Consider the following 14,002-nt stretch of genomic DNA (forward strand, 5'->3'; position numbering starts at 1 on the left):
ACTATAAGGTCCGTCGTTTTTATGGTCTTCAAATTTACAACGGTGTAATCGACGAGATATTTGTTTTATGTAAAATATTGTATGCATTTTTTAAGTGTTATTTACAAAACATAAAAATCACTGATAATAAATTATTTTTCCTTATTTTATAGATCACCGAGGTTTTGTAAAATTAATAGACGCACGCATAAAATGATTTTTATTTCCATCTTTACCCTGCAGTATATTTAAATTTAAATCTTAGTTTTAATATTATATTAATTTGTATCTCAGTTGAGATTATTTGAACCGGCGTTTATTTTTATTTTTATTGATTACCGTAGTTTTTAAAGCAGTACTTAAGTCATATAAATAATTAATAGCCTTGAGACAAAGATAGTAGGTACTTTATTTGACGTACAAAAGTAATAAATTACGATAAAAAGTCTATTTTTACTAAACGTAATTACTATTGTGAAATCGTATATTATAATATTATATTATTTTATCGAGCTTACGAAAATATTTTCGTTTACCAGCGCCAAGAGATCTCTCTCTCTCTCTCTCTCTCTCTCTCTCTCATTGTACGTGACTAATTAAATGGATATCATTTTTTTTTTTTTTTTTATCTTTAGCCGTGTAACATTATTTTTCGTAGACCCGATTGAGTGTGTGCTTTGTTGTAGAATTTCGAGATAAACAAAATAAAATCATAATAGGTACATTCAACTACATTGTTTTCGGCTGAGGAGTTGAAAAAAATGTATAAAACATTTTGCACGATGTTACGTTATCGCCTGCAGTGGGCAGTGAGAACGGTTGCGCAACGGTCCGCGAAGACGCGTATTCACAGGTAAAGAAATTTCTCGTACCTATCATTATTAGTGAGGTATATTACAATGTGTAATGCACGACAGCTTACACTTCACATTTCACGATAGTAGTAAAAAATAATAATTGCTGGATGTCGTCTGTGCGTATGTTTTAATATGAGTCATTGTTAATTCCGACGATTAATACCGGAACCGTTTCCAGTTTCCAATATTCGTCCTTGACCCGAAATCGCACTCACTTATTATCGACCATCGTCGTGGTGTGTGACGTACCTATTATAATATTAAACGTTTTGAATGTTATTTTACTATACTTTGTATCGTATACAGTTGTATACGATTTAAAAAAAAACACATAATATATGTACAACGCGGAAAAAATCATATCCTTGTCCTGAGTAAAAAACAAACGGTCCTGCCAGCCCCCGCCATTCGCTATTCAAACAAAGTCGTTTTTGGATTCATCCGATCTGCGATACTGGTGTAATGACTGCATACTTTACTGTACTTGACCAATTAAAGTAGAATTAATATTATTTATTTTTAATTTCATCCTGCAGCTTGAGATAGTTTTATCACAGTTTGGATTATAATTTTTAGTGTTATTTATTAAAATATGATTATTATATTCGATGTGCTGTAGACACTTACTGAATAAAGAATATATTTTAGGCTCAAATTTTAACTTTTGTCTACTAATTATATGCACGAAGGAGGTACCTACTGAGAATAAATTGACACACGCGTTTTTCAAACTTATTTTCTATGACATTACAATTATGATAATTTTTGTGAAATCATATGAGTAATAGGAAATACAAATTACGTTTGGAAAATTAAAGCAATATAATTTTGACTTATTTAAAAATGTGTTCATCAAAAAATATTATTATAAACAAATAAATTATAATTATATCAGTAGGTATGTACCCATAGTAGTAGATATACTCGACTATAGGTCAAGGTTCCCGCATGCTGGGAAGAAAAATATTTCTTATGATGAAACCTTTTTTTATTCGGACTCAACGTCTAGCCAACCGATTACAATATTATTATTTTGGATGCAAGTAGTGGATACCCATGCACTGGGTGCAACTGCACTTATGACCGATCTAAATCGTCGTGTTCCGGTGTTTGCCTAACGGCGGTCGCCCCGGGAGCAGTTTGCAGGACACTATACTACAGCGAGTTTGGTGGCCTACCCTCATCACACGCAAGTACATCATTCTAATAATATTATTCCACTGACCTATATAGTATTATATAATCGCCCGAAATCAGAAACGAATAGAACGTATTTTATTGTATTTCTTCTATAATATTGACGATCAGTTAATAAAAAAATGATAATATAATAATAGTAATATTTATTTTACACCAACATTTTAACAATATTATTATCATTACGCCGGGGGTAGTCTTTCCATCGCGTTCCATACTCACACGATTCGTATGGCATAATAATAACTATAATGCAGGATGTACATAAGGTCAGGAAAGTCTAGGAAACGGTACTCGGAAACGGCCTGACTATTTTTTGTGATCTCGCTAATCCGCGACGGGTGTAAATTATTAATAATGTCCACACTACGTATAATACCCACACAAATTCACTGACCCAGATCTGCAGTTATGCTCCGATATGACGCGCGATAGATGATCAATTTATTGACGAACGTGTAAAAACACCTAGAATAAAATGTGAGTCGTCCTCGTCTCGTCAGCGATAGGTTTGTATAAAATAATATATTATGACGTATAAAATATGTGTGATATCATGTCTGTATCCGTGTGTCTGGTTAAAAAAAGTAAAAATTAAAAAACAAAGTTTACGAGTCCAATAATTATTTTTGTTCGAATTGATTTCCTTTATTGGTTTAGAACATTACTCTCAAATATAATATAATAATAATTTGTTTTACGAGAAAAATGTACTTACGTCAGTATTATTATAGTATCGGTTTTCAAGGTCTAGTGCAATCGACGTTAATTTATAGTTTTTAAACACAATATTTAAGTACACTATTAGGTAAATCGCATTTAAATACAATTTGAATTTTAAATGTCACAGACACGTTACCATATCGTATATAATTATTATTGGGAGAAAAAAACATAAAGCTATTCACAAGTTCAATGATTTCTTTAGATTTATGTTAACGTGTAATTATGGTTCACTTCCCAGTAAATCATCACCCAGGTGAAATAATTAGTATGAATTTCTGCACACGTCTTTTGTGTATATGAATACCAAAATAATTATTTTTCCGTCTGCTTGGAGTTGTATCGTATATCTATATAGGTACAATAACGGTGTGTCGGTATGGATATATACGAGTTTAAAACAAAAAACAGTTCAAGGTCCACGATAATTAATAAATGTTTTAGAATATAATATACTTCCACAATTATTTGCTTAATTTTACACCGATTATAATGGTTGTAATATTCGCTATAATTATGATTTTTTTGTTTGCTATGAATATGGTTTACGAATCGGCATAAAGGAATAAACGTTAGCTTCCTGTACAGAAAATGACAGGGACTTCGTGTTAATTTAATAGAAAAATTCAATACTTAGGAAAGTACTTAATCCAATAATATATCTACATTAATTATGAAGTAGCTGGTAGCATACAAATATTTAGGTTTTAGATATTTTCGGTGTGATAGACATATTGTGGTGCGCGAGGTGACGTAATTATCGATATCTTATGTTTGTACACATTATTTTTTGATTCCAAGCGCTTGAATCCGGATGAATTGCTATTTTTAACCGTTATAGTGTAATGATGTACCAATAAAAGTTGACGATAATTTATTTTTAAATTTGATTTTGTTTTTTATTATTTATCAAATGTATAGCTTAATATCAAAATCAATGCAGTCTGATTTTTTTTTCATAAAATAACATACCGGTGTATAATAATACCACCACCAGCTATAATAGACCGCGGTCGTCTTGAGATTTTCAAAATTTGTTTTATTAAGTTTGTCGCGCATAGTTTCGTGATGAAATCACATGCGTTAATATTACAAAATCAACTAACGTTATCTATAATTTGGAATACAACATATAACACTTATATATATAGATATATATTTCATACATAAGCCTAAGCCTATATGAATAAGGAACTTGTGTAATGTATTAATTCCGGTGTATTAAACTTGCGTCCCAAAAAGGTATTACAGGTAATACATTCGACCATAATTTGTGTACCAATTAGGAAAAATAATTCTAGTTACATATTATATATTATAATATAGATTATGTGTGCAATATTTAATGAAAGTATAATAATCAGCATATTTCTATATTTGTCTATAATATATAATTAATACTGTAGCGTGTGGTTATTAGTTATCACAGTGAAAAAAATGGATTTACATTAAAGTAAATTTTTGGGACGCAATTATAGGTCATAAAAAAGGTGTAGGTACCGCAAGACGATTAGACGAGGTACCTATGCTAGGACCTGTTTTTGAGCTTTATGACATTGACCATAATCTGGGACGCGATGGGTTCGTCAAAATATTAAATTATTAACAATAATATTTTTTTTTACCTTATTAATAAATCTAGTACAACAGTTTAAATATTATACAAAGCACAAACATCTATATTTTATCTTTCGTAAATCTGAATATTTTACAATTATTGGTACTAAATTAGGAGGTCAATCTGTCAATTGCATTGGGGAGGAGGGGAATACGCGAAGTAGCCTCTCCCACCACAATGTTGAATCTAATTTTATTCAAAATTCAACTCGCAATCATTAAAAATTATTTGGTGGCATTGTAAATTTTTGAAGTCGATGGGGCAAAGTGACTGGCGCCAACTACACGTACGCATTTTATAATTGTCTCATCGAAAATGTGTTTTTTGAGATATAAATTGGTTCAAAATGTAATCCTATTAGGTAAGGGTATTGGCTGCCTATACATATCATATTGTTATATTGTACTATATAGGACGCTATGCGACCGAAGAGCAGGTTGAGACCTGTTGCGGCCCGACCCAGGCGTATAATATAATAAATACAATAATTATATTATGACTCATCCTCCTCGGACCCATTCTACAAACGCGAGCGCGCGGGCTGCCATTGTCTGCGGCGTATTATTTTTTTTTCTCTTTCCGTTTCTTTCGACACTCGAAAACGTATAATAATATAGTAGTTTATCGACACATTATATTATGTATAGTGTCTACAGTACGTATATAATACTATTATATATTATAGGTAGTGACCAGCAGTAGTGTAGGGAATTAATAACAAATAAAAAGAGAAACGTTCAACAGACGACGAGGTGGAGGTGCATTGTCAATATGATATATTATATTACCATTGATTTAGTTTATTATTTTATGATTAATGATTGTTTGCGTTGAGAATTCAGTGCACTAGAAAATCATAAAAAAAAACCCCTAAAAACGCAGTTCTAAACGTACTTCAAGTAACAATAAATCTACTTAAATAGTGTTCAATTAATATAAAAATTATTCTCATAGTTTTAAAGAAAATAAAATTCAATTTAAACGAGTCCATCACATCCAATAAAAATGACGAGTTTCAAATAGGGCATAAAAATTACCTTAAACATAAGAATTCAAAATATGTAAAAGAAACACAGAACAAAAGATTCATAATTGAATCGGTCGTTCCACAAATTCAAACTATTTGTGTTCAGAAAACTATCTAGTATGCAATTCAACTATAAAGTCATAGCGTATAATATAAACTTATAACCATATTATAATAAAAAGTTTTCTCGTTTTCGACTTAACGTCGCTGCATATACGACGGTACATTTTGTGTAAATCGATCCAAAGGTCAAGTTCGGTATGCTAATATCATCGTTGTGTAATTGCAGCAGCTGTATAACAGCCTAACCGTCGTACGCGAGCACGGAAAACGATAGTAACAATAATACATAATATATGTTTATTATACGTGTATATATATATGTAGGTACGCGACACGCAACGCCCGGAAAGAAATATTGACCTTTATTTTATTTCTCCGATTTGTTTTTGACTGTATAGCATGTGACCACGGTCGGTCGTGAAACTAAATACATCATATTGGTGATGTTTAATTGTTTAATTACTGTAAACGATTAGATTTGTACACCCAAAAAATGTTCGCGTTTGATTTATTCGTTTTTTTTTTAAATTCTCGTCTCGTCCGTCTTGAATCCGACTATACGACAAGCGTCTGTCATTATATCCCACTTTTGATCACATACAAAACATATATATTTTTATGAAATTTTAATCACAGCAACGACGATAATAGTATAATAATTATTACACTCGCGACGACGATTACAGACGGTAAATTATTTTATTGATGTACGGGAACGTTTACATTATGTTTTGTACTATCGTTTTCACTAACCGTAACCGCCCAGGTCGTGGCGAAGTAGGCCAATATTAGGTATACTTAATGCCATTATTACTGTACACTCGCGTGTCGGACATAGATTATTGTACAGAGCGATTCACCAAGCATATATGCTCACCCCCTGCTTTCTTCTCCAAAACTGAGCGGTTATCAGAGGGGGGAGCGGGGTTATCATTTGAAAAACAGAAGCTTGTACACTATCACCACTCCTCTGACACACCATAAGTACCTAGTGCAAAAAAATCCTCGTGAGTATATTTTAAAAAGTCCGAAGTCGAATATTATATTCATCATTTAAGGAATAAACGGGGGCATGCTTGCTGTTAATCACCCTCCGTACGTATATGTACACATCTATCTCGGGGCTGAGTCGGAATTATCATCATCATCATCATCATCATTATTATTACTATTTTTGTAATGCTTATAATATGACCCTTGGCTTTCTATCTGATCGTTTGATATTATTATGCTCGTATGATACATATTATAATATATGCGCCACAGTATTATTGTGTACCTACTATATAGTGTATACTGTATAGTATATAGCGAATCATTCCGTACAATAGATTTTGAGCGGGAAAATCTTGTTATAGTTTTTTTCTTCAGTTAATACCCGTATACCACCCGAGTGCCCTTTAAAATGCTCGAAATAAATTATAATTCTTTTTAATCCTGTGTCGGGCAGATTAGGTAGTAGGTCTATATTATGCTGCGCTATCACGCGATAACATTGCCGTTGTCCCACATTTTCTCGAAATTCACGACTTTGCGTAGCATTTCTATTATTTTTTTAAAATCTAATCTCAACATTTCAGGTTGTAATAATACCTATATATGTAGGCGCACACACGGTGGATACAATAAGTCACGGTAAGACAAACGAGAACAACAATCTGTATTGTACATAGTCATAATATAATGGTAGACATAAATAATATGAGCCAGCCATAAAATATAAAATCTTCGGTGCCCAGGCAGTTTATGCTTTATAGCCGGTACCTATACACAGTAATATTAATATTATATTGATGATGGTACAAATGTATTATTATTAGTAATTTTCTTACAAGTATTATTATTATCGTTGTCGAACAAACAAACACAATATACTGGCATGTAGGTCTTGACGAGGCTTGGGTACAACGCGTAGGCAGGTACTTACAATGTTCATGTACAAACGTGCAGTTATTATAATATTTAAGTTTATTCGGAAAAACAATATTTTGCGACTATTTCGACGAATAATTTTTTTCTTAATGTGTAATTTATTTCGCTGAAATTGTTAAAACTATTGAAACACATTTTCGAATTAAATATATATCTATATGTTATCTTCAGTACAATCGCGTCTGTCTGTCTGCCTGTCTGTCTGCAATCGAGTTTTCAGATAGACATATAAATATATACATAGTGGTTTGGATTTTACAAGAGATTATTTTATTTTACACGTTCTATTATAATGTACTAAGTATATATTTTGCATTTATTAATTTTAACATACGCAATTTTCTTAATTTAATCATTTTAGAATGATTCATCAAATATATATTTTCAGACTTTCGGTTTGCTATTTTTTAATTATGCTTATGTAATAAATGTATTTCCGCGAATGAATTTTTTTTTTCTAATTAAATGTTACGCCCAATTTAATTTGTGTTTTGTGTTTATAATAATTATTATACTAATAAAAATATAAATCTTGACGGCTATCGAAAAAAATATATCATCGTATATTGTCTTGTTCAGTAAACTCAGGCACAATATGTTGTTAATTTTTACAAGAATCATATCAAATCAAATATAAAACTATATAATTTGATGTCACAAAATTCAATAATCCATTATTAATCCATCATAAATACTATTATATTTATATTTATATATTTTTACACTATACTTTGGCTGTGATCAATATATTATGTTGACGATAATATATTTATATATTAATTTATGTATTGAGTTTATTTTTTATGGTAAAAACTAACAAGTAATAATTGAAAGAGAGAAACTACCTGCAAAAACATACATTGTATGATGTATTCCGTTTTAAATTTATAATTAATGAGAGAATGCTTTTATAAAAATATATTGCAGAAACAAAAAAAAAAATGTTCAATAATATTGTCACGTGGATCTAAATCAGTGAGTGTATAATAATAATTATGTAGGTATACCTCATACTGTTACAGTCGAAGAACTGCAAACAAAAATACTAGATTAATTTCAAGTGTAAAAAGAAATCTATTTATAGCTGAATATATTAAGTCCAAAAATGATATCAGTTTTTTTTAAATGACTAAAAAACAAGAATTTTGATATTATAAAAACACCTGTTACAAATAATCGTTGTATATCATTAAATAATAATTAATTTTTTCATTTTGTAGATTTTGCAGTATATTTGATGTCATTTTTTAAAAATTGTATTTTTATAATTAGACAATTATGTATAAGTGTTAAGTAATCACACAGGATAAAGACAAAGCAATTGTAAATATTAAATTTTAAAAATAAAAATGTTGAGTCATTGCTGTTAGATGATACAGGCAATATTTAGGTCTAACGATTATCGGATTATATTATAGGCGGAAATCAAAAACAATATTAGTAGATAGGTATGTATTATAAAGTATATACTTATCCACCAATAGTCAATGCACAACCGAAATTAATCGATAAAATTCTTATTTCAGAAAGACAAAAAATCAATTGCTGCAATATTGCCTAAATTATTTCTTTGAAACAAATAAACTACCTTGTACATGGCTGTATATGATGTATATTATTATACATGTAAAATTGGTTAGTCAACTATATAATTTAGCGTTATATATTATTAATTTATAACAAATCGTATTGCAGGTTGTAGGAGAACCGCGGTCTAATTTGAATCACTTTTCTTAAAAATCAATATTTTGCGATGCTATGACTTATGATATACTTGCCATATTTTGTCCATCATGCAATATTTTACTGATATTTTTATTTGCGATATTAGATAATGGTTTTGTGTCCATATATTTTGCAGGCTACTACGTATTTTTATCGGATGTACGATACACCTAAGTGTCTAAGTGTATTAAAACATTGTTGTAAGTATAGGTACGGTTATCAGAATTAATAGCTATACCTTTTAAAGTAGAAATTGAATTTAACACAATTTGTTTTCACTCGAAACAGCTTTCGCGTTATTCGGAGAATTTTTCCCTCGCACCTATATAGATACTGAACACGGCGAGAGTATAATATTAGCATAATATAATATTTTCATATCATAATATATTGTATAGGTACCTATACGTATTAGCATTTATATATTATGTGCATATTTTTAAATATCAAACGATCGAGTCGATCGATAGCATCGATTAATAAAAAGTTATGTACAAAATTACTTATGCTCGCGTGCTCGCCGACATGATATATTATAATATATAGTACAGCAACTACCAACAACCGACAATAATGACTTGTACCTATATTATATACGATAACAGCGATGCGATAATAATATATAATATTATTACACATCTCGATATGCAGTTCAGCTCTCTATTGCAGGTTTGAATAATAAATGTGCCACGCAGTATTTATTTGAAAAAAATGTCGGTCATCATCGTAGTCTTCTGACGCAACAACAAACGAAAACCCCGCGGAATATCAACAGCGGCACAGGTGAATTTGACAATATAATAATTTTACAATATCGTTTGTCCATTATTTTAGTATGATTTTGCCGGAGTAATCGTCTTCGTCTTGCGTGTCTTTGTCGGGCTAACCTTACTAAAAAATTGTGTCGAGTAATAAATAAATATATATATATATAGGTGCAGTGGTGTGCAGACGAATCGTCGCCGGGGCCTATAATACGTATGCGAACGTTACGGGCCCGAAGCGGTCCCGCGGACGTTGAGGTACCTATGTATAATATTGTTGTAAAAAAATTTTTAAAAAAAAAACAGTACCGTGTACCGAACACGCGTATGACTAATCGCTGCAGTTGGCCGGCAGCCGTCCGCCCGCGCCGCCGACAGGTCAACGTCGCCCTTTCTCCTATGTATATTTGGTACGTATATATAATAATATAATATAGGTACCTATATACAATATACTTACGCTTATGAATAATATAATGTACGTATATGTATATTTTTTTTTTTTTTTAAACATTTATTATTATATTATACTACACAATCTGTGTTTAAGCTTACAATATATATATATACATAATATATAATGTACGATATTAAAATGTTATACCCGCAGCAGTATATGCACCATATATATATATATATTATATACGTATACAAGTACACACCATATGTATATATAATACACGTATGTATATATAATACACGGCCTTTCGATTTTTCGGTTAGGTACCACGATTTATCGAACGCCAACACACACACTCGGCGGGGGGTATCTGCTAGAGGGAAACGACGTCGTCGTCTTTTGTTGGCACACACTGCACACACACGCTCGCGAGTTGTATTATACGAGAGACGAAAAATACCAATAATGTATATATATATATATGATATACATTTTGTAGGTATATTTCTTTTTTTTATCTCCTCGTTCTTTTATTTATTTTCTTATTTTTGTACAACAGAAAAACGGTATTAAAGCATATCGTCGATAATGGCAGCAGTGTGCCGAAGACGAGACCAGTTCTTACACATTATAACAATACATATATATAAGTGTGTGTGTGTGTGTGTGTGTGTGTGTGTGTTAGTCGTAGGATGACTCACGTGTTCCGTGCCGCCACCGATTGCTGCAGCAGTATATACTATGTAGTATGTACTATATTTATATACATGTATTTATACTTATATATATATATATGATGTCTGCGAAAATGTGTGCTTATACCCGCTACAGTTAATGGCCGATATACCCACCACGTACAAATAATAATGTAACGTATGTATTACAATACATGCGTTGCCGGTTGAAATATAATTATTATTCACTTTTCGTCAGCAATGATGCGATAATAATATTAAAATAATAATAGCTCGCGCTCGGAGAGATGGGAAACGAGAGATTACAATATAATACAGCCCATATAGGTGCGTGTAATATAATATTATAATAGAGCTATATTGTTTATGAACGGTTAGTTGGTTAAGTAGTTACAAGTAATTAGAGTTTAGATGCATTATAAGTGGAGTAGTGTACAACGCACTCGACGCTCGACCGTCTCCACTCACATCTGACCTTTAAATAGGTAGGTAGGTGCACACTTTATTGTGTAGATAACTGTAATGACTAATGAACTTTTAGCAATTCGAAATTCTATATGATGCTGATTTGTAAGAATAATATTCTACTCTGGAATATGAAACCAGTGAGCAGTATCGCCAGATACTGTATTATATACGAGTATATATTTAAATATAATTATATAATATTATAATATTTAAATAATATATTGGTCGTTATATACATTACGATGTTTGCGAACTTGCGTGCGTTTATCCATCTTCTTGTTAACCTCTACACTGCAGTTAATGCCTAGCTGACATATAGGTACGCCTAAGTAATCATAATAATATAATGTATATTTGCCGGAAGAAATTATTCACCTTTCGTCAACAATGATGCGATAATATAATACATTATAATATTATTATGTGTAATATAATATGTATAATATGTGCTAGTTAGGAGAGATGGGAAATTAAAAACTATAATAGAAATGTATATTCATGTTGTTTATATAGGGTTAGCTGGTTAAGTAGTTGCAAGTAATTCGAGTTTAGATATAAGTGAAGTAGCTTAGTAGTACAATTAAAACACATTAAAGGCTCAACTCACATCTAACCTTTAAAAAGGTATAGGTACATACATCACACTCTATTTTAGTGAACTGTTACGACTAATGAACTTTTAGCAATTCAAAATTCAAATGTTACATTATTATATTTTGAATTTATTGGAAATACATTCTACTTTGAAATATGACTACGTGAGTCACCATCGAAAAAGTGAAAAAAACTTCAAAAATTATAATAATATAATAGTACCATAACAAATAGTATAGGTTCCTTCAATTTATTATGTATGTATAATGTATATATTTTAAATGTTGTTTCCTAGTGACTTAAATTATGTTCTTTTTTAATCTAAAGACAAATATTTCTAAAAAAGTTACAACGTTATGATAAATTAGTGTTTATCTTTAAGAGAACCATCCTGTAATTTAATACAATAGGTAAAATATAGTGCACTGTACGTAACATTTTTATTCTTCTTTAAGTAGCCCTGCAGCAATGAAGTGACTTGTTTAAGAAAGGGAGGTGAATTTTTAACCTTGGAAAATGTATGTATAGGAACCTAACTTAACTTATACATGGGACATTTACAAAACCATAATGTTTAATAGGTAAATTATTTTTGTAGCTTAAATATTTATATTTTAATATTTGTTTAAATTTACGTGCACCCAATTAAATTTTTTAATTGCTCGTATAGTTTTAAATTCACCGTAATTATAGTTAACCATCGGACAATTCATCATATTCTAAACCTTATGAAATGTATGTATAGCAACCCATTCATGGAAATGTACAAAACCATACCTAATGTTTAATATAGGTATAATTGTATAAATAATTTTTATATTTCATGTATTTATTGTTTTGAATTCGTTCAATTGCATATATAATATACGACATACCCAATTTGGTTTTTGATTGCTTGTATAATTTAAACTGACCATACAATTATTATACTTAATTAACGTACCTACACAGTAATTAATCATGAAATCATAATTTAATAACGATGTGTACCCAATATTAACCTATATCACTGAAAAATACGGGGAAAAAAAGAAACAATCACTTACCATTAATACCTATATCGCTGTAAGACTATAATATTATTTATACAATAACCAAAATAAAAATTACCAATATACAAAAAGGAGATCTTTGATCGACACGCGCGAGTGTGACGTGTCACTATATATCATTATTAGCTTACCATAATATACATTCATTATAGGTAATCCGGTAGCTATGTGGTTACATACCTATATTATACCAGTCTTATACCTACATAATGTATACGTATATTATGTACTCGTCTCATTTTTACACATATTACGTATGTATTGTAATATCGTGTACATATTTCTTGTCGCGTACACGTGGCGGTCAGCAGCAATATTGCGTTACTTTCATCTCGCTTGTGTTATTAATAATAACACATAAAGGCGACGTCGACGTGTCTAGAACGCGTTACGTATGTTACGTCAGTATTTGTACTCCGCGAAACGTTGAAATGTCAATGTCAATACTCAATAATAGTAATATAATAATTATTGGCCAAAGTAAATAAGTGTGTGTTTTGTTTTTGTAGAGTTTTTAAGCAAATATATATTATACACTATTAGACGCCTATTGCCTATATGCACAACAATCATATTATTTTTTAATTGTACATGATTTTAATATTTATACGCTGCACGCGTCGTAAAAATAAATTGGTCTACATACGCCAATACGCCATTCTTGTAGGTACCCATAGGCTGTATATAAGATAACTCACATTTTAAAATATCATTTTTAATTTTTATAATATTTATTATTATTATTACTTTTTATTAAAGAAATAACCCTCGGCAACTTGGCCATTGGGATAAGATCCATTTTTTTTTACCTATAGGTATTACTTAATAATATAAAAAAAAAGTTTAATAACAACAAATGTTTGTATAATATTATGTAAATACTCAACTGACACGGGATTTTAAATTGT

This window comes from Myzus persicae, unplaced genomic scaffold, assembly GCF_001856785.1.
Source record: "Myzus persicae strain clone G006 unplaced genomic scaffold, MPER_G0061.0, whole genome shotgun sequence".
NCBI classification, from domain to species: domain Eukaryota; kingdom Metazoa; phylum Arthropoda; class Insecta; order Hemiptera; family Aphididae; genus Myzus; species Myzus persicae.